Source organism: Microtus pennsylvanicus, chromosome 6 (genome assembly GCF_037038515.1).
Source record: "Microtus pennsylvanicus isolate mMicPen1 chromosome 6, mMicPen1.hap1, whole genome shotgun sequence".
NCBI lineage: Eukaryota > Metazoa > Chordata > Mammalia > Rodentia > Cricetidae > Microtus > Microtus pennsylvanicus.
In genome coordinates, this window is record NC_134584.1 from 10541793 (window position 1) to 10561777 (window position 19985).

The window sequence follows — 19985 nt, forward strand, 5'->3', positions numbered from 1 at the left end:
CACACATGCATGTACTTATGAGTGTATGTATGTGTGTAATACATGCATGCAAGATTCCTTATCTTGAAAAATAATCCACAGGCTTGTAGAATATCACACAATTTTTTCAGAATTAACGCTGATGACCCCACCATATTTCCAGTTATTCTCTCACCCTGGAAGGATATAGCTCACATGCCCAGAATATGAGATCGTCTCAGCAAAGAGGGAATGTACAATTGGGGCTAAACAGATCTTCACATCTAACTTCACATTCCCCCTCTTAGTGTTTTTAATACATCATATCTAGAAGGTCACAGAAGCATATGTTATAAATTATCTTCTCTGTTGGGTCCCTCCCATGCTTTATCTCCATATTTTTCCTTTGTTCTCAGTGACTCTACAAAATAAGAGATAAACTATGGTTTCCTCTAAGTGAAGTTGGAAGACATATTTTAAGGCATGCAAATCCTCTGAACTGCGATTCCAAATGCCCACTCAAGTGGACAGTAACTGCTCTGCATGAACGCTGGCCCAAAGAAGAAGGTTTAAATGGTTAAGAGAGTCCTTTAATAGGCCACATTCTCAGCCTTGAATGTCCCAAAGTACCGAAAGCACTCGCTCTCCGTGTCGTTGTCTGCTTGCTTTAATTAAGCACAAGTCTAGCTTGGCTAGCATTCTAATTAACTCCTGGGCTGATTGTGCATCAGATCCTAGGGAGCATGCTGCAGATAATCCTAGCAAAGTGTTAACTTTTCCCACCTTCAGTTTCCACAAAGAAGCCCACCAGGAAAAGTTTGGAACATCCAACGTTATGGTCAGCATTTCCCCATGGGAAAAAAGGAGAGGAAAAACTTACCTGAAAACCATCGTCAGTTCCCACCGGAATACATCAGAGGGTGGAAACAACTGAAGGTTTCTGTTGTTACGGGTTCTTTCCATTCGGGCATCTTGACAGTGCATGAGGTGAGGATGGCTCTGTCTTTAGACTGGAGTTGGTATGGAGAGGCTCAGAGAATGGATGTGTACTGCTCTTTACTCTTCCCTCAGTCCACAGTAGCCGTAGCAACAGCAGAGATGGGCGTGGTAGATCTGCTCTCTGAAGTATGGGTGATTCAACTGATAACTCCATTTTCCCCAAGTGATTGATCTCTCTGCATCCCACCCCAGTTTCCTAACATCTGCAAGCCCAGACCCTTCCTTCCTCTGCATCCCACCCCAGTTTCGTAACATCTGCAAGCCCAGACCCTTCCTTCCTCTGCATCCCACCCCAGTTTCCTAACATCTGCAAGCCCGGACCCTTCCCTCCCTGGCAGCTGCTGCTCTTCCTTGTCTTGTCTTTCACATAACACACTATATTTGCACAAAGCAAGGGGGCCCTCCCCTGTGGAATCATCTATGCATCCTCGTCAAGCACGGACTTCTTATAACTTCCACTTTGGGTGTTGATCTTGTTATGAGGCCTGGGATTGGTCAGATGAACTAGCATCGCAGTTGTGTGCTTCATTGCCTCAGTGCCTGCATGCTCGAAAAGCAGTGCCGTGAGGGAAAGCCCTAACTATGGACTTAGCGGCAGGAAGGAAGGATCTGAAAATTTGGTCTGAATGGATCCAAAAGCTGACTCATTTCAGAAGAGTGATGTGAGCCAGATGTGTCATGATTTTGAACATCAGAGTTGGTTCTTTGTCCTTGTGTGACTGCTTCATCATTTCCAGTTTCGCTGTTTGTTGTTGAAGGACGCTCATTTGTTCCCAGCCACCCAGACCCAAAATAATCACACAGAAACTGTATCAATTGTAGTACTGTTTGGCCAACAGCTTAAGCATATTTTCAGCTAGCTCTTACATCTTAAATTAACCCATTTTTATTATTTTATATTTACCACAAGGCTCATAGTTTACTGGCAAGATTTTGACGCTTCTGTCTCCTGCAGCGACTCCATGGTGTCTTTCTGACTCTGCTTTTTTTTTCAGCATTTAGTTTAGTTTTTTTTGCCTAGTGTCTATTTTACCCTGCCATAGGCCCAAGCAACTTTTTTTATTTATTAACCAATAAAAGCAACACATATATAGAAGGACTTTTTACATCATGATCTCCCTTTTTCTGTCTAAATAAAAAAGAAGGTTTTAACTTTAACACAGTAAAATTGCATATAACAAAACAGGTATCAAGCAAGAATTACAGTTAAAATATTTATATCTATTTTATCTTTTATCATAACTAGGGAAAACTATAACTATCTATTCTTTAGCTCCATCAAAGACTCCATAAGGAGACAATATTACCTAAGTAAACAGGAAGTGCATTCTAAGCAACTTTTAAAACTCTAGAATTGACAGAGACACCTCACTGCCTGGACAGTCACCCAAAGTTCTACTGTAACATTGGGGTACTCATCTTTAGCCTTCAGGCCCATAGTATATACCAGACTCTTCCATGAAGCAGGAACCCCAAAGGACTGTCTCACCTTCTCTACACAACTGCAGCAGTCATTTCTCTGTGGGTCCTGCGTGTAAAGTTCTTACAGCATAACATCAAGCAGTCCAGGAACGAGCAGTTTCTTGCCCAAATGGCTAACCAATTCCACAAGGAGCCTCTTCAATGCCTATCACCCTCTTGAAGTAGATTGGTGCTGCCAGGAGTAGATGTGTCTCATTGTCATGGAAAGTCCTAAGTTTTATAAAAATTTTAAATGTCATATTCTGTTAGTCTTTGTAAAGTTTGAAGAATAACTATCCATCTGAAATATATCTATGTAAATTTCGAAAATCTAACTAACATAACTACAAGCTTGGCTATTATAGATGACTATCTATCAGTCTGTATTTCTTAATTATACATTACATTTAATCAAGAGCAGAAATATACATATAAAAATTGACCTTCAATTTGTATCAATAAACCAAGATCCATACCAGTGCAAAGTATTCATCTCTATAGCAAATACCCCTTTAAATATAAACAAACATTTATAAACAATATTTGGGAATATGGGTGTAGTTCTCCATTAAATATGCTTCTATTTCTGTTTATAATATTTATACACCTATGCAAAGTTATTTTGTCATATTGTATGCATGCATGTTTCTACCTCTGTTTAAGACATTTTGTATATTAATACAATTTTAGGATATATTTATCATATTGCATTATACATTTCTACCTCTGATCAGGATATTTATATATTATTTACATTTTGAGATCATTGTCCTCCTTTGATGTACAGTCATTAAAATATTATTTAATATTCTAATATGAAGTCTTAAAGTTATACAGGTATTAAAAATTATAGGTCAATAGTCATCTATGTTTGTCACACTTATAATTAGACTAATCAGTTTATTTAGATGCATAGAGATTTATTCTACATAGACAGATAATCTTCAACCATTTCAAAGAATTGTAGAATATAGCATTTAAATAATTTAGGGTTCTGTTGACATGAGGCATGATTGTTCCTGGCAGCACTAATCTACTCCTGAGAGAATGTTGAGCACCAAAGACTTGGAGCTTGTTTTCTTCTTGGCAAAACTGGCCTTTGGGCAAGGAGCTGTTCATGCCTCGACCACTGACAAAATGCACAGTGTCCAGACAGGAAAACAGGACACAATTTTTTTTTCCTGCCTCTGAAAGTGGTCTGTCAGTTACTCTAGGCTTTAGTCAAAGTTGGTTGCTCCAACATTGCAAATGAGATTTTGGGTGATTACCTAGGTAGCCAGTTGCCTCTGTCATCTACTGCACATTTTGGAAGCTGTTTGTTTGCACTTCCTACCTACCCAAGTAATATTATCTCCCTTGTCAGGTCTTCAATGGGGTTAAAGACTAGATAGTCATAGTTACTTTCCTCATATGACTTAGCCAAGCTATTTCTAATACAAGACTTAGATTCCTTAGGATAGAATAATTATTAAAATGTTTAGCATATATTGTTATGTTTAATATTGTTTATGCTGGTTGTAATTCTAATTTTTACACTTGATATATGTTCCTACTGTATATAGTTTGTATTAGGTTTAGAACTCTCTTATTTAGACAAAAGGGGGAGGTGATGAGGAACGTATTGAGTCTGTTCAAAGGACATGTAAACAAAGGCCATCTTAGTGCTGGGGTCCTTTTAATGACTATGCAAAACAACCCCCCAAACATTACCCAAGAAGACACTGTAATTCTAGTAATAATGTAGAAGAAATCGTTGTATCTGTGCCAAACAAAGCCCATTTGCCTTTCTATAAAAAATCATTTCTGCTTCTAAAATCTACATGGTCATAAGTTTACTCCAGCCAAACACAGTTGAGCAACAGAGCTCTTCAGGGCTAGATGACCCCGGAGGGTCTAGTAAACACATGTGTGTTTTTATTAAAAAGACACCCTATAATTTTTTCCAATCTCAAAGTTCTCAACGTTGTTCCTAATAAATATATATTTGGGATAATAATACCATCCTCTAAAGTATGCTGGAACAGAACTCTTGTTCTCATTAAGTTTACCCTGCTTACATATGTGGCTACAGGACTGTTAATCAACCGCCTATTTGCTTTGTAAATTGGGAACCATGCAGTCCTAAGCTAACAAGGCCACAGAATGAACTTCTGTGTGGAAGTTTTCCTAAGAAAATTGAATTTCATTTATAAAGCCTCTATTATCTGCTGTCCAGAGGCCAGAAAACCAAGCCCAAGCAACATTTTCTACCAGAAAGTTAGACTGCTTGCTACTCCCCCAAGTCCCTTATCCTGCTGAAATGTGACCTTCGCTATCTGCAAGACTGAGACCTGAAGGTGGGTTTTCCAAACAGCGAACCCTTTTCTTTGCAGTAGCTTATCACACCTGATCAGATGAAAGTTCTTATCAGACGTAACGATCCCTCTATGGTCTCAGTTGTACAGAGTGAATGTATTCTGATAAAAAATAAAAATAAAAAAAAGATAGGCATATTCTGGGAGAGACAGCTCAGTGGTGAAGAACATGCACTACTCCAGGGGACAGAAGTTCAGTTTTTAGCACCCACTTGGGGCACTTAACAACTACTTCTCATTCCAGTCTCAGAGGACCAGATACCCCATTCTGCTCTCCATCGTCACACACACACACACACACATACACACACACACACATACACACTTACTTTTAAACAAATTAATCAAATTTTAAAAAGGCAGACATATCTGTATAAAATCACATATTAACTATATTTCCACCAAAAAAAAAGCCAAAGAAACTTATTGGTTGGTGAATGAAAATCAATTATTATTTCAAATATCTAATGCCCCTTTACAAAAGTAGGTTCTGAGAGAATGTTAAAGATAACTTATACATGAATAAAAAGGACCAGAATCTTTACTTGGGAGCTCCAGTAGCTCACAGCCATGCCATGACGCTCTCCATGAGACTTAAGTCTGCAGGCTAAACCTCTGGCCTTTGTGTGATAGCAAAGCCTTTGGGGAAGCACCAGAGTAAAACAAAAATTATCCATAGGTGACACAGACTTAATGGATGTAGTCAATTTATTATCATCATTAATAATATTGGAATTTAAGAGTACAAGTCCCCTGTTGGAGGGAAGCTCATCTTTATTTCATAAGGGTTTGATCAACGCCTCCTTTGTGGGTAAGATAAGTCTCCAAGGTCTTCTTATGGGGCTTATGTTCTTTGAAATATGTATATTCATAACATTGTACCTCAGCGAACTCAAGAGAAGGTAAAACATCTTCTCTCATGGGGTGGTTCTTCCTAAACTGCTCTTGCAATTTCATTGAGCTAATTCAAGAAGTATACTGCTTATTAGATAGTTACTTAGAATGTTTGTCTTTTTATAAAGTAAAAAAATAACCCTTTTTCATTGTTCTGGGGTCTTTGTGCAATCTCAGAGATAGCATTAGGTAACTGGCTTTTTTTTCTGAACACACCATCAAACAAACCTTAACAACACAAAAATCAAGAGTTGCCAGAGGAAGGGCTGCACAGGTAAGTCTGTCTGGATCATGGCCCCTGAGAAAGTAATGGGTGTAATTGGACTGAAACAAAATATTTTGAAATCCAACTGGAAGGTAAAACACTAACAAGAGCCATAACTTTTCCACAAGTAAGAAAACTTTGTGTCTTGTTTTTTTCTAACAACAAAGACTAATAAAATCAATCATAAAGCACAGAAACCTCTTCCTGCAGGCACAGATTCTCTGCTGCCTTAACAGAGTTCATAAAAAGGAACAAGCTATCTTTCATCTTCCAAACTAAGGCCTTAATCAGTAAACCAAGGAAATAAACCCATCAAAATAAACAGAGTTGGAGCTTTAACTTCATTTCTTGTTATACTAAACTTGCCTTCATTTCAGATTTCATAAAACTCTGACATAAAGTCTATAAAATGTTAGGAAGTTTGAACTAACTGTTCTCTCTGTGACTTCATTCGGGGACACTCTAAGAATATCAACTTTATAGTTGTCTCTGTATGTAACAAGATTAGAGCTCCCTTAATTTAAGAAATATAAAAGTCTAATTTGCCAATGTCCTCTGGAGTGGAGGAATCATACACACACAGTAAATACTCAAGGCTTCTTTCATCTATGTACACACGAGGACATGAAGCCACAGGAAACTTCAGCTTCGGTACTGAATGTTAGCCCCAGGTCAAAGGTAAACATGACACACTAGAACTCTGGTCCACCCTCAAAGACCTCCCCTCCTTTCCACAAATTCCCAACTGACTAGAGCTCAAAATAGTAAAAAGGCAGGGACTGAAACGAATACACTGTTGTCTCTCACCCAGTGGAGAGCGTTTCTCTTTTGTCTCTCTGCAGAAACAACGCACCACCATAGAGAGTCAAACTCCCAGAAACTATTGCCTGCAACATGGGTATAAAATAGCCTCTGTATGAGCAATACTAATGAGAGAATTAGGACAGAGTCAAAAAGACAAACGACATAAGTTTAATCTCATTTGTGGTTCCTAGATTTTATGTAGATATCTAAAATCAGGAAGCAGGGGAAAGCACCAAACAGAGCATCAGCAATGTTAAGATTTTATAGCTGACAGGCTGCAAATTCAGAGAGGACCAAGAGGTGAGTGACCACCCACCCAGTGAGACACCCCACTCTATAGACTCTCCATACTGAAACAAAGCCCCGGGCCCCTCTCCCACCTGCATCAGCTTCTCTAGCGAGCCAGCAGGCAAGTTTTCTGCAGGTGGGCTGCTCCAATACCCCCATCCCATCCATTGGACCCTGTAAACTACAAGTTTCACTCCGCCCCAAACTCTTCTATCTTCCTGCAACTTCAGGGGAACTCTAAAACACAAGCTGCAATTGCACAGAGAGGACAAGAGAGGAACCTTGAAGCACAGACTATGACTACACAGAGAAGACCAAGAGAGCAAACTAAGAGAGCAGGCCAAGAAAGCAGGCCAAGAGAGACCTCAGTGGCTCCCTGAGACACAGACAGCAACAGTACAGAGCAGACCAAGAACAGTTCCCAAAGACATAGACAGCCATTGCAAGAGGAAAAGACCTAGCCAGCACCAATTGCAGAAAGAGATGTATAAGTGTCAATGCAAGAATTCATTCAACACTCTAAAAAGCAACATGGTAACACCAAAACCCAGTGGTCATACAACAGAAAGACTTGATCATCCTAACCCAGGAGAAGCAGAAGAAAACAATTTTAAATGTAACTTTATGAGTATGATGGAGACCTTTAGAGAGGAAATGAAAAATTCCATTAAAAAATGGAGAAAAAGACAAGCAAAATATTGGAAGAAATCAATAAGTCTCTCAAAGAAACCCAAAAAATCAAGAAAAAACAATAAAACAGGTGAAGCAAACAGTTCAAACAGTTCAAGACTTGAAGACTAAAATAGAGACAATAAAGAAAACAAAAACCGAGGGAATCTGGATATGGAAAATCTGGGTAAATGAACGGGAACTACAGAGGCAAACATAACCAACAGAATATTAAAGATGGAAAAAAGAATCTCAGATGCTAAAGATACTATTCAGGAATTAGATTCATTGGTCAAAGAAAACATTAATTTCTACAAATTCTTAATACAAAACATCCAAGAAATCTGGGACATCATGAAAAGACCGAACCTTAGAATAATAGTGATAGGAAGAAGGAAAACTCCAGCTCAAAGGCACAGAATATGTTCAACAAAACCATAGAAGAAAACTTTCCAAACCTAAAGAAGGATATCCCTATGAAGGTACAAGAAGCTTACAGAACACCAAATATACTGAACAAAAAAAGTCCCTTCACCATATAATAATCAAAACACATAACATACAGAATAAAGAAAGAATATTAGAGCTGAAAAGGAAAAAAAGGCCACACAGACGTAATATATAAACACAGACCTTTCAGAATTACACCTGACTTCTCAGTGGAAACCATGAAAGTCAGATGATCCTGGACAGATGTACTATAGACACTAAGAGACCATGGATGCAAGCCCCCGACTACTATACCCAGCAAAGCTTTCAATCACCATTGATGGAGAATACAAGATATTCTGTGATGAAACCAGATTTAAGCAGTACCTAATCACAAGCCCAGCCCTACACAAAGTACTAGAAGGAAAACTCCAATCCAAGGAACTTAATTGTACCCACAAAAACACAGGCAACAGATAATCTCCCACCAGCAAGTCCCAAAGAAGGGAAACACACAAACACTACCACCAAAAAATAACAGGAATTAACCATCACTGGTCAGTAATATCTCTTAATATCAATGGACTCAATTCACCTATAAAAAGAACAGGCTAAGAGAATGGATACAAAAGCAGGAGTCATCCGTCTGCTATATACAGTAAACACACCTCAACCTCAAAGACCGACATTACCTCAGAGTAAAGGGTTGGAAAAAAATTTCCAATCAAATGGACCAAAGAAATAAGCAGATGTAGCTACCCTGATATCTAACAAAATAGATTTCAAACAAAAATCAATCAGAAGAGGACACTTTATACTTAAACAGGAACAATCCATCAAGATGCAGTCTGAATCCTGAACATCTATGCCCCAAATACAAAAACACCCACACCTGTAAAAGAAACATTACTAAAGATTAAATTGCACATCAAACTCCACACACTAATAGAAGAAGATTTCAATATCCCACTCTACCCAATTGACAGGTCAACCAGACAGAAAATTAACAGATGTCATGACTCAAATGGACTTAACAGACATCTACAGAACATTCCACCCAAACACAAAAGAATATTTCTTCTCAGCACCTCATGGAACCTTCTGTAAAATTGAACACATACTCAGAAACAAAGCCAACCTCAACAGATACAAAAAGATAGGAATAACTCCCCTGTATCTTATTGGATCACCATGCTTTAAAGTTAGAATTTAACAACACTAATTACAGAAAGCCTGCAAACTCATGGAAATTGAACAGTGCTCAATTGAACCACCCCAGAAATAAAAAAATTAAAGATTTCCTAGAATTCAATGAAAATGCAAGCACAATGAAAGCAGTGCTAAGAGGAAAGTTTATAGCACTAAGGACCCACATAAATGAAATGAAGAAATCTCATACTAGTGAATTAGCAGCACACCTGAAAGCTCTAGAACAAAAAGAAGCAGACTCGCCCAGGAGGAGTAGATGACAGGAAATAATCAAAATTGAGGGTTGAAATCAATAAAATAAAAACAAAGAGAACAATACAAAGAATCAATGAAACAAAGAGCTGGTTCTTTGAGAAAATTAACAAGGCAGACAAACCCTTGTCAAAACTAATCAAAAGGCAGAGAGAGGACATCCAAATTAACAAAATCAGAAATGAAAAGAGGGACATAACAACAGACACTAAAGAAATTCAATAAATCATTGGGTCATACTTCAAAAACCTATACTCCACAAAATTGGAAAATATAAAAGAAATGGGCAATTTTCTGGATAGTTATGACATACTAAAATTAAATCAAGACCATGCGAACAATTTAAATAGACCTATAATGTGCAAGGAAATAGAAGCAGTCATCAAAAGCCTCCCAACAGCAACAACAAAAAGCCCAGGGCTGGATGGTTTCAGTGCATATTTCTACCAGAACTTCTAATATAGGTATTAGGAGAGCTAATATCTATACTACTCAAATTGTTCTACACAATAGAAAGAGAAGGAACATTGTCAAACTTTTTTTATGAGGTTACAGTTACCCTGATACCAAAGCCACACAAAGACTCAACCAAGAAAGAGAATTACAGACCAATCTCACGTATGAATATAGATGCAAGAATACTCAATAAAATACCGGCAAACCAATCCAAGAACACATAAAAAAAATTACTCACCATAATCAAGTCCGCTTCATCCCAGAGAGGCAGGGATGGTTCAACATATGAAAATCTATCGATGTAATCCACCATATAAATAAACTGAAAGAAAAAAACATATGATCATCTCATTAGATGTTGAAAAAGCATTTGACAAAATCCAACACTCGTTCATGATAAAGGTCTAGGAGATATCAGGGATACAAGGAACATATCTAAACATAATAAAAGCAATATACAACAAGCCGACAGCCAACATCAAATTAAAAGAAGAGAAACTAAAAGGGATTCCATTAAAATCAGAAACAAGACAAGGCTGTCCACTCTCTCCATATCTATTCAAAATAGTTCTTGAAGTTCTGGCTTGAGCAATAAGACAACAAAAGGAGATCAGGGGAGATCAAATTGGAAAGGAAGAAGTCAAACATTTGCTATTTGCAGATGATATGATAGTGTACATAAGTGACCCCAGAAACTTTACCAGAGGACTCCTACAACTGATAAAAAAAAAAAACCTTCAATAATGTGGCAGGATACATGATCAACTCAGAAAAATCAGTAGCCCTCTTATATACAAATGATAAAGAAGCTGTGAAAAAAATCAGAAAAACATTACTTTTCACAATAGCCACAAATAATATAAAATATCTTTGGGTAACACTAACTAAAGAAGTGAAAGACCTGATCATCAAGAACTGTAAGTCTTTGAGGAAAGAAATTGAAGAAGATATCAGAAAATGGAAAGATCTCCCATATCCTTGCATAGGTAGGATCAACATAATAAAAATGGCAATCCTACCAAAAGCAATCTATAGATTTAATGCAGTCCCCATCAAAATTCCAACACAATTCTTCACAGACTTTGAAAGAATAATAATCAACATCATATGGGAAAATAAAAACCAGGATAGCCAAAACAATCCCTGTATAATAAAGGAACTGCTGGAGGCATCACCATTCCTGACATCAAGCTCTATTATAGAACTACAGTAAAGAAGACAGCTTGGTATTTGGCATTAAAAAAAAAAGACAGGTTGGCCAATGAAATTGAATCAAAGACCCAAATATTAATCCAAACACCTATGAACTTTTGATTTTTGAGAAGCTAAAATTATACAATGAAAAACAAGAAAGCATCTTCAACAAATGGTGCTGCATAACTGGATGTCAACATGTAGAAGAATGCAGATAGATCCATATCTATCACCATGCACAAAACTCAAGTCCAAATGGACTAAAGACTTTAATATAAATCCAGCCATACTGAATATGATGGGAGAGAAAGTGGGAAGTAGTCTTCAATGCATGTGCATAGGACACCACTTCCTAAATATAACACCAGTAGCACAGAAACTTAGAGCAACAATAAATAAATGGGACCTGCTGAAAATGAGAAGCTTCTGTAAAGGAAAGGACACAGTCAATAAGACAAACAGGCAGCCTACTGTATGGAAAAAGTTCTTTATCAACCCCACATCAGACAGAGCATATATTTTTAAAAATATATTTTTAAAAAAATTAGACATCAAAATTCCAAATAATCCAATTTCAAAATGGGGTACAGAACTAAACTGAGAATTCTCAACAGAAGAATCTCAAATGGCCAAAAGACACTTAACTTAAAGAAATGTTTGAAATACATAGCCATCAAAGAAATACAAATCAAAAGGAATCTTACACCAGTGAGAATGGCTATTAATTGTCTGGACAGAAAAAGCATTAATGATACATCCCGGGGAATAAGAATACACTGTGAATTTGATAACTTGGTTGCAATGGAACAATTTTTTAGAAGTAAAACTGAAGCTATCACAGTTGACTCTAGAGCTCTATTCTCCCCACCTCATTCTTTCCTTCTTTCTGGGTTTTTGAGAGGGGAGTACGCGGCAGATAGCATCTCAACAATATGGCCATCTAAGAGTAGCATTTGACATGCCAACATGGATGTAGAAATTGTACACCTAGCCTACCCCTAGATCAAGAGATACTGGCTACAAAGAGCTATGGAGAAAGGGCAATTCAGCCCTCTTCAGGGAGGAGACGCAGATAAGTTACCCAATTCCAAGGGGTCAGCCCTAAACACAGATATGAGAACAACACTAAATGGCTTTTGCAGGTTGTTTTTATATATGCATATACATGTGCATAGATATATGCAGCAATGGTAATTTAAAAAGGGGTCATGAATTTGAAACAGAGTTGGGGAGAATGAGAGAAGATGGAGGGGTAGAATGGTGTAAATACAGCACGCATGTTTGAAATTCTCAAAACCAACAAGTTAAAGAACTCCCCTAGGAGGTATTCCTTGACTCCTCCTAAAATATTATTAGCTAAGTTATGTAAATAGTATTAAGAACATTCTCAAACAGGAGGTAGCTAGTCAACCTGGATTCACTGGTAAATTTTATAGAACAGTTCAGGAAGAAATAACATAAACTATTGGTACTCTCTTTCAGAAATGAGGACCAGCCAGCACTGCCCTAACCAGCAAAACCTAAGCCAGACAAGAAAATATTATTTCTGAAAACAAGGTGTCTGTATCATGAGCATAGATATAAAAGCCCCTAGTGAAATATTAGCAAATAAATCCAGAAAAGTTTTTTAAATGATATATCAGAATCAAGTGGGAAATATTCTAGGTATCCCAGGTATTCAAAAGTCAAAAATATTTTTTTATAATCTACCAGGTAGGCAAATAATAACTACATGGAGTATGCCCATTGGTGCCATAAAAGCATTTAACAAGATTAAATACTCAGTCGTGGGGGGAAAGTGAAACAGAAACCACCAAGTACATTTAAAATAGAAATAAATTTTCTTTTTCAAAATTTGACTTTAAAACATCTAAAAGATACCTTCGGTTACATCATGTTGAAAGAGGTCAAACCCATGTCCTCTGTTAATTCAAGGGAAAGCGTAGGTAGCCTTTCTTAGTATTTTTACAAACTATCGTGTGAGAAATCATAACTATTGCAATAAGAAAGAAGAGTAAAAGCTATTCTAATTAGAAAAAAAGGAAATAAAAATGTCTTCATTCATAAGTGATGTGCTGATGTAGAAAAGTTTCAAAAGAACCTACAAAATCAGCCCTAAGAATCAGCAAGAGAGGACCCGATGTCGTGGATGCAGTGGGCACGCCAGAGGCAGCTGCTATCAAGAGCAATTGGTCTTTCACTGTGGAAAAATGTTAGTCCAAACAGACTCTAAGTCCATGACCAAAAGGAGTCAACATCCACGTTCCCCTGGGAAATGAACAGAACTCTACAGGAAGACCACATGTGTCTTTTCCTTTCTCTTATTTTATACTCCTTGAGAAGAGAGACAGGGCGTAAGAGCCAGGAATCAAAGAAGAGAGGAACTAACTAGCAGAGATGACACAGCAGCTGCGTTCACGTGTCAGAACAAAAACGCTCTACGGTTGAATAAAGGAAACTGTAGCTGTGTGGCTTTATAAGATGGCAGTCGGGAGACTCCAGCCTTCATGTTACTATAAGAGACAGGAGAGATGAAGGAAACTGTGTTGACGCTTCTTCCCAGAGATGCTGCCCACATTTGCCTTCTGCCTAGACATCGGCGTGAACAATAGCGGGCTGTCATGTTCTCTAAGCCTCATCCACCCTAGTCTGAAGTCATTTTGTTTAAACTAGAATGTCTGTGCTCATTTCTGCAGTGGGCTGTGATGTCTGTGTGTCTGTCTGCTCTCTGATGATGCCGGGTTTGCGAGAGTAATCGCCACCCTGCTGCTAAGCCCTGTAATCATCACACTGAGCCCGGCGCGACTCTGCAGACCTGGGTTAGCCTCACCTCAGGCAGTCTTCACGTATGAAGCTCGGCTTATTTTGATTTGAGGGGAGTTCCCACTGAACAGAGTCCCACAACCCTGGAATCTGGCCATTCCTGCGCCCCAACCCCAGCACTCTTTCGAACTGTGGCTTTGGGAGCTGTTTGTCTGAGGGGCCGCACTTTCAGGCTGGTGTTGAGTGTCCCCAGAGTTCCTGTCATCCACTCAGTCATTGCTCTGTCCTCCAAAGCATTAAGGCTCTTGACAAGTCACAGGAGTCCACAACAGCTGAGGCTCCCCCTCTGTCTAAGAAGAGCCTCTCTCCAACCCGGTGTTGGCAATAATCAAAGAAATTCCACGCAGCAGGCTGCAGCGGCAGGCTCAGCTTTTAGCCTATCTGCTCACCTTTTATGGCTCCACCTCTACCTATATAACCCAAACAACAGGAGAAACCTAAGAAACTAAATGCCTGTTCAAAGCAATTTCTGCACAAAAAGGCACAGAAAAAGATATTATCCCTTTTCCATCTTTCAGTCCATCCAGAGGATCCAGGCCTAGGTCATTAAAATCACTTAAACCTGCCCTTTATTACCAGCCTTGCAAGGAAAGGGGTATTAAGCTGGTTTGTAAAACATTCCAACTTACAATATGTCACTAGCCAGGCCTCTATTCCCAGTGATGAGGAGGCCGCTGTCTGTGAGTGGAGGTGTACCATTAAGTCAATCACAACACAGACCTAGGAACTTTTGCTTTTCCAGAATGGGTTTCTCTGTAACAGTTTGCAAAGCCCTGAATCTTGTCCTTTCGTTCCCCCATCTTTAAAGGACAACTTGAAAGCTGCTAACAGATCTAGACTTGACACCTGCTGTTTAGAATTCTAAAGGGGAGGGGTGATCGGAGTCCACACCAGCAGAGGAAGATGTTCTCAGCCAGCCTCTGTCCCTAGAGAGTGACTTGCAGTTCGGTCTGTGTCTACCTCACTCAGGAGCTAATTCCTCTGGGATGAGAAACTCTGTCTAAATTGGAAACAAAGAAATCCCCAGAGAATTGTTATCAAATCCCACTTCCCACAGCCCTTCCTCACTGGACCCTTGTCAACAAAAACATCAAGATAACTAAAGCTCAAACTCTAGCCTCTTCATAAGTGACACATTCAGACAAAAACAAAAGAAAACAAACAAGCAAAACCTCTTGAATTTGCAGAGCCAGAAGATAGGACTTTCAAAAGAGAAGAGAAAGGGGATCGTAGAAAGATTCTGCGAGGGAAAATGTCTACAAAGGCATTCCCTCTATGACTCAGTGGATAGGAACAGAAGCCTAGGAAGGGAAGAATGGGAAGTTACAGCCGATGAACAAGCCAGCTGTACAGCTCAGAAAACCTGCTCTGCGGGGGGAACAGTGGGAAGCGAGGATCAGGAGAGCAACAGCAGTGAAGGAAGATGAAGCCTGGTGAACCCGCTCCACAACAAAGGAATCAGAACCCCAGGGATGGGGCATTCCCCCTGCTATAAAAGATGTAGGAAGGAAATACAAGATAAACACCGTCTTCAAGTGAATCACTGTGTGCTCCTCGCTATCTTCAGGAACACTGGTTAGCTAGTGAGACAATATGGGAAATAAAAGCTAATGTGAGTAGAAATTCAAAAGGGAAAACAATGCAAGTGCCTAATTGCTTCGCAATTTAAGGACGATGAAACAGAAGACACTGAGATTAAAGGGAAGACTGGCATGCCCTCCTAAGCCTTTATCTCCTGGAGTTCTACACCGTGGCTCTTCAAAAGGACAAGAAAGCATGTGTTTACAGTCAGATGTGGGGTGACATGGAACCCTGGAGTGCAGAGATGACTCAAATCCATCCGAGGTAAATAGGTTTAGGAAAAATTAAATGCAAAATCCAGAATTACTTATTCACTAGTTCAGCAGGGTTGTAATGTGTGCACCTGAAACCTCCCTAAGCATATACCAATGTGGTTCTTGACTTCCCCAGTCTATGTCGCCAGAGTCTCACACAGAGCATCCACTGTGCTTTGTTCGATAGAAATCTCAGAGACTCTTTAAGGGTCAGTATCTCCGAGATGAAAGTGACATGATATGGCTTAGATCTTCAATATTAAAATAATCTCACCTAGTATATTTGAGCTGCTTTCAACAGTTCATTAAAATACCTGCAAAGACAGCAGTGAAGGCTGAAACTCCCTACTTCCAACAAACAGATGCTCATAGCAGACTGGGGGACTCACAGCTTCAATGCAAGAGAAGTTTCTTCTAAAACAAACAAACAAAAAGGAGATATTGGAAAACAGGGAGACTGTGCTCAGATGTTTGCAGGCATCTTTCCTAATATGGTCAGCTTCACAAATGGAGGGAGGCATCTGATTGTGCCCTCTCTGGGTCCACCACCACAGGAACAGTGTGTGAGCCAAAAACTCCTCCAGACAAACCTAGCAGGAGCTCATCACATAGGACCTGGTGATCCTGTTTCTAAAAGCCTGGTCTAAAGAAGATGCCGGAGGCGTTAAGCAGGATAGATGCACAAAGTTGTTTAGGGCATCCCTCAAAAATCAAGTGAAGAAATTGGCAACTACATGAACATCTTTCTCAGAGGAAGAGTTAAATAAATCATGACCTAGCCTTGAGATCTAACACAGAAGCTCAGCTTCAGGGGAATTAACAATGAACATGTTGAAAATACATCATTGGTAAAGAGTAGAAATAAGCTTTAGAGTATATAAATGCTAAAATCTCTCTCTCTCCCTCTATTTCTCGCTCTCTAACACACACACACACACACACACACACACACACACACACACACGCACACACACACACACACCAGAATAACATCAAAGTCAACAAACAAGTTACTAGTGGTTCCCTGGCTGACCAAAATCCATGACATATTAAAATGTCTACACAATGAGCACTAGTCATCTTTTATAACAATAATAACTACATAAACATTATTGAAATAAAAGAAATTAACAAAGTGTCATCATTATGTTTAGAACAATACTGAACTGTGAATAAGACTGATTCTTTTATTAGCGAAGACCAGTTCATCACTTGAATCTGAGCATGCCTCTAGGTGCGATGGTATAGAATAATTTAATTAAAACTATATATCTCGTGTGACATTCAGCAATAGCACAAGGTAAGAATATGCCAGATCCAAGTACATGCAATAGAAGTAGCCAGGGAACCTTCAAAACTGAACTCTGCAGCCATACAAAACAGGAGGGTGAGAGCATACTGTGTCATTTTTCAGGTGACATGGGTGATCCTGGAGGTTTATACGACATAAACCAAGCACACAAACAATTATAGTATATATCCTCCTTCATATGTGGAACTTAAACAAGTTGATCTCCAAAGAATATTGATTAATATTGCTTAGTTACCAGAGACTGAGAAAAAGAGCTAAGATAACAGGCTCCAAAATCCATGGGAAAAGAAGAGTGAGTTCCAGAGGCCTATAGCAGAGTAGGCAAAGATCATTCCAAGTGATTTACCCATTTCAAAGTAGCTATAAGAGAGGGCTTTATGTTTCCCAAGACAAATAAGAGAAGCCTTGGGGTGCAGTGACTTCAATTGCTCTGACTTGACTATGACACACAAAGTGTGTTCAGTGGTCTGAATGAGATATCCCCCTAATCTTGGCATTGGGATACTTGGTCCACTATTGTTGACCCTGTTGGGGGATGTTTAGGAGATGCAGTCTTGTCAGAGGAAGTATACCACTTGAGGTGGGCTTTGAGAGTAAGAAACCTCACCTAGTTCTGGTTCAAAATATGAGACCTCAAATTCCTGCTCCTGTTAGCAGGCCTCTGTCCCATGGACTCTTACCCCCTTGGAACCATAAGCCCAAATAAATCCTTTCTTCAATAAATGACCTTGGCCATGGTGTTTCATCACAGCAATAGAAAAACAACCAATAAAGAAGTTGTTTTTTGTTTTTGCTTTTGTTTTGTTTTGTTTTCTGTATTTTTTCGAGACAGGGTTTCTCCAAGAAGTTGGTACCAAAAAATAAGCTAGAGCTGACAGACCTGACCATGCTGGTTTTTGGAAGACTGTGGAGAAATTGCCTTGTTTATGGTGTGTTACCATAACAATAGAAAAGTCACTAATGTAGTATGTTTGTAAGTGACACACCAAATATCACAAATTGGTACCACGATTGGGGATATTGCAAGCACGGATCTGATCCTCAGCATCCTCTATCATGAAGAGGATTGCTCCAAATGCAGAAAATGATTCTCTGATGCAGGTCAGATGGCGTGGTTAGCACTGGAGAGGTCCTTCATCATGGTGGCAGATTCACAAACAGATAGACACAGAGAGATGAAAATAATAGAAGACGTCATACAAGAATAAACGACCCGGCACCTCATTCTACAGTGAGTTCCCACATCAGTGCCCCTGGAATGAATTGAGAGCATATCATTAAAGCTGTGTCTTCACATCCCACAAGGACATAGGCTAGATCACCAAAAGAAGAAAACATCGATATGTCAAATGTACATGTAGGTGGCCTGCGGCAATAAGAAATAGGCCTTCATTCCATCCCATTAATATTTTATCTGAATTGCATTTTTCCCTTGTAGTCTGTGATCATACCAGGCTGAACTATCCACAGTCAGGATGCTACTTGGCCTTTTTAGATTTATTCAACATTGTCTCCAAATGAAACAGTTAAATTTTATGCAGCAATACAGCATAAAAAGCCAGAGATCTTGTCGTGTGTTTTCAAAAGTAAATCATTGTCATCCATCCAGAAAAGCAACATAACGGAACATTTAAATTCTGTCACTGAAAACCTTCGACACATTGAGATAATGCTGAATATGTAGGTGTTTAATATTTTTAATGCAGAAAGATGTTAAATAAATATTTACAAGTGTTTACTTGAAATTCAAAATCAGTTACTGTGGGAAGCCAAAACATGTAAAAAAGGGGTATTTAGAATATTTTCTTTGTAAATTTGAAGCTGGCTAAGGATCAAGACTATAACAGACTGCAGGCAGAAGTCGCAGGAATGCTGGAAGAAGGCAAGAAAAACAAAGATTCAAACAAATTTACAGAAAGACCAGGATTTTCCACTTACAGCCATTTTGAGATCATCCCACCCCACCTGCCTCCCTGGGTGTCTCAGAAGCCTCCTTAGCTAGATGGCTCTCACAGGGCAGAGTGGTACTGTGACCACAGATGAATGTCCATCCTCCACAGCCTGCAGTGTCCCCCGGAACACAGCTGTCAGCTGGACATGCCTGTGAACGACGCCTTTCACCTCTGTGGTGGAAACCCTTGTGATAAACGCCTGGGTTTCAAGGCTTCTCCTGTGGGATATTATGAAGTGCAGGATTGACTCCAAGCAGTGGCTGCCACATCTGTTTATGAATGCAGTCAACAGACACAGGACGTGCAAATAGGAATGAGGTATTAAATTCCACATGCCTGGGGGAGGGTAGTTGAATTGTGCAGGAGAAGCTGCAGGATCCTCCAGTGCTTCCCTCCCCCACCCAGCTGCTCTTTCTGGCTCTCCTTTACCAAACCTCCTCCTTTCGGGGACCTGTGAGGTCGGCTCATGTCAAGCTCGGGCTTATGTGCTCCTCTCTTTCTTCCAATGCTTTCTGTTCCTCTGCCAAATGCCATCCGCATAAGAGTGGTGCCCAGAGGCCCTGTGCAGCTATGCCCAGCCCTGGTGAGTGGGTCCAACTGCTTACACAGCAGTGTCCCTAGGTTCCGGAAGTCATCTCCAACCCATATGGGAAGCCTGTAACTTCTGCCTCCAACTGTTTCATTTCTCAATTTTCCCATTACACAAATGTCATCATGACCCATCTCCCGGGCCCCAACCTAGGCATCCCCCATCACTAATCGGCATCTCTTTCCTCCTAGGCGAGCCACATCCTGCCTGTTATCTTGAGAGCATATTCTGGCCATAAGCTC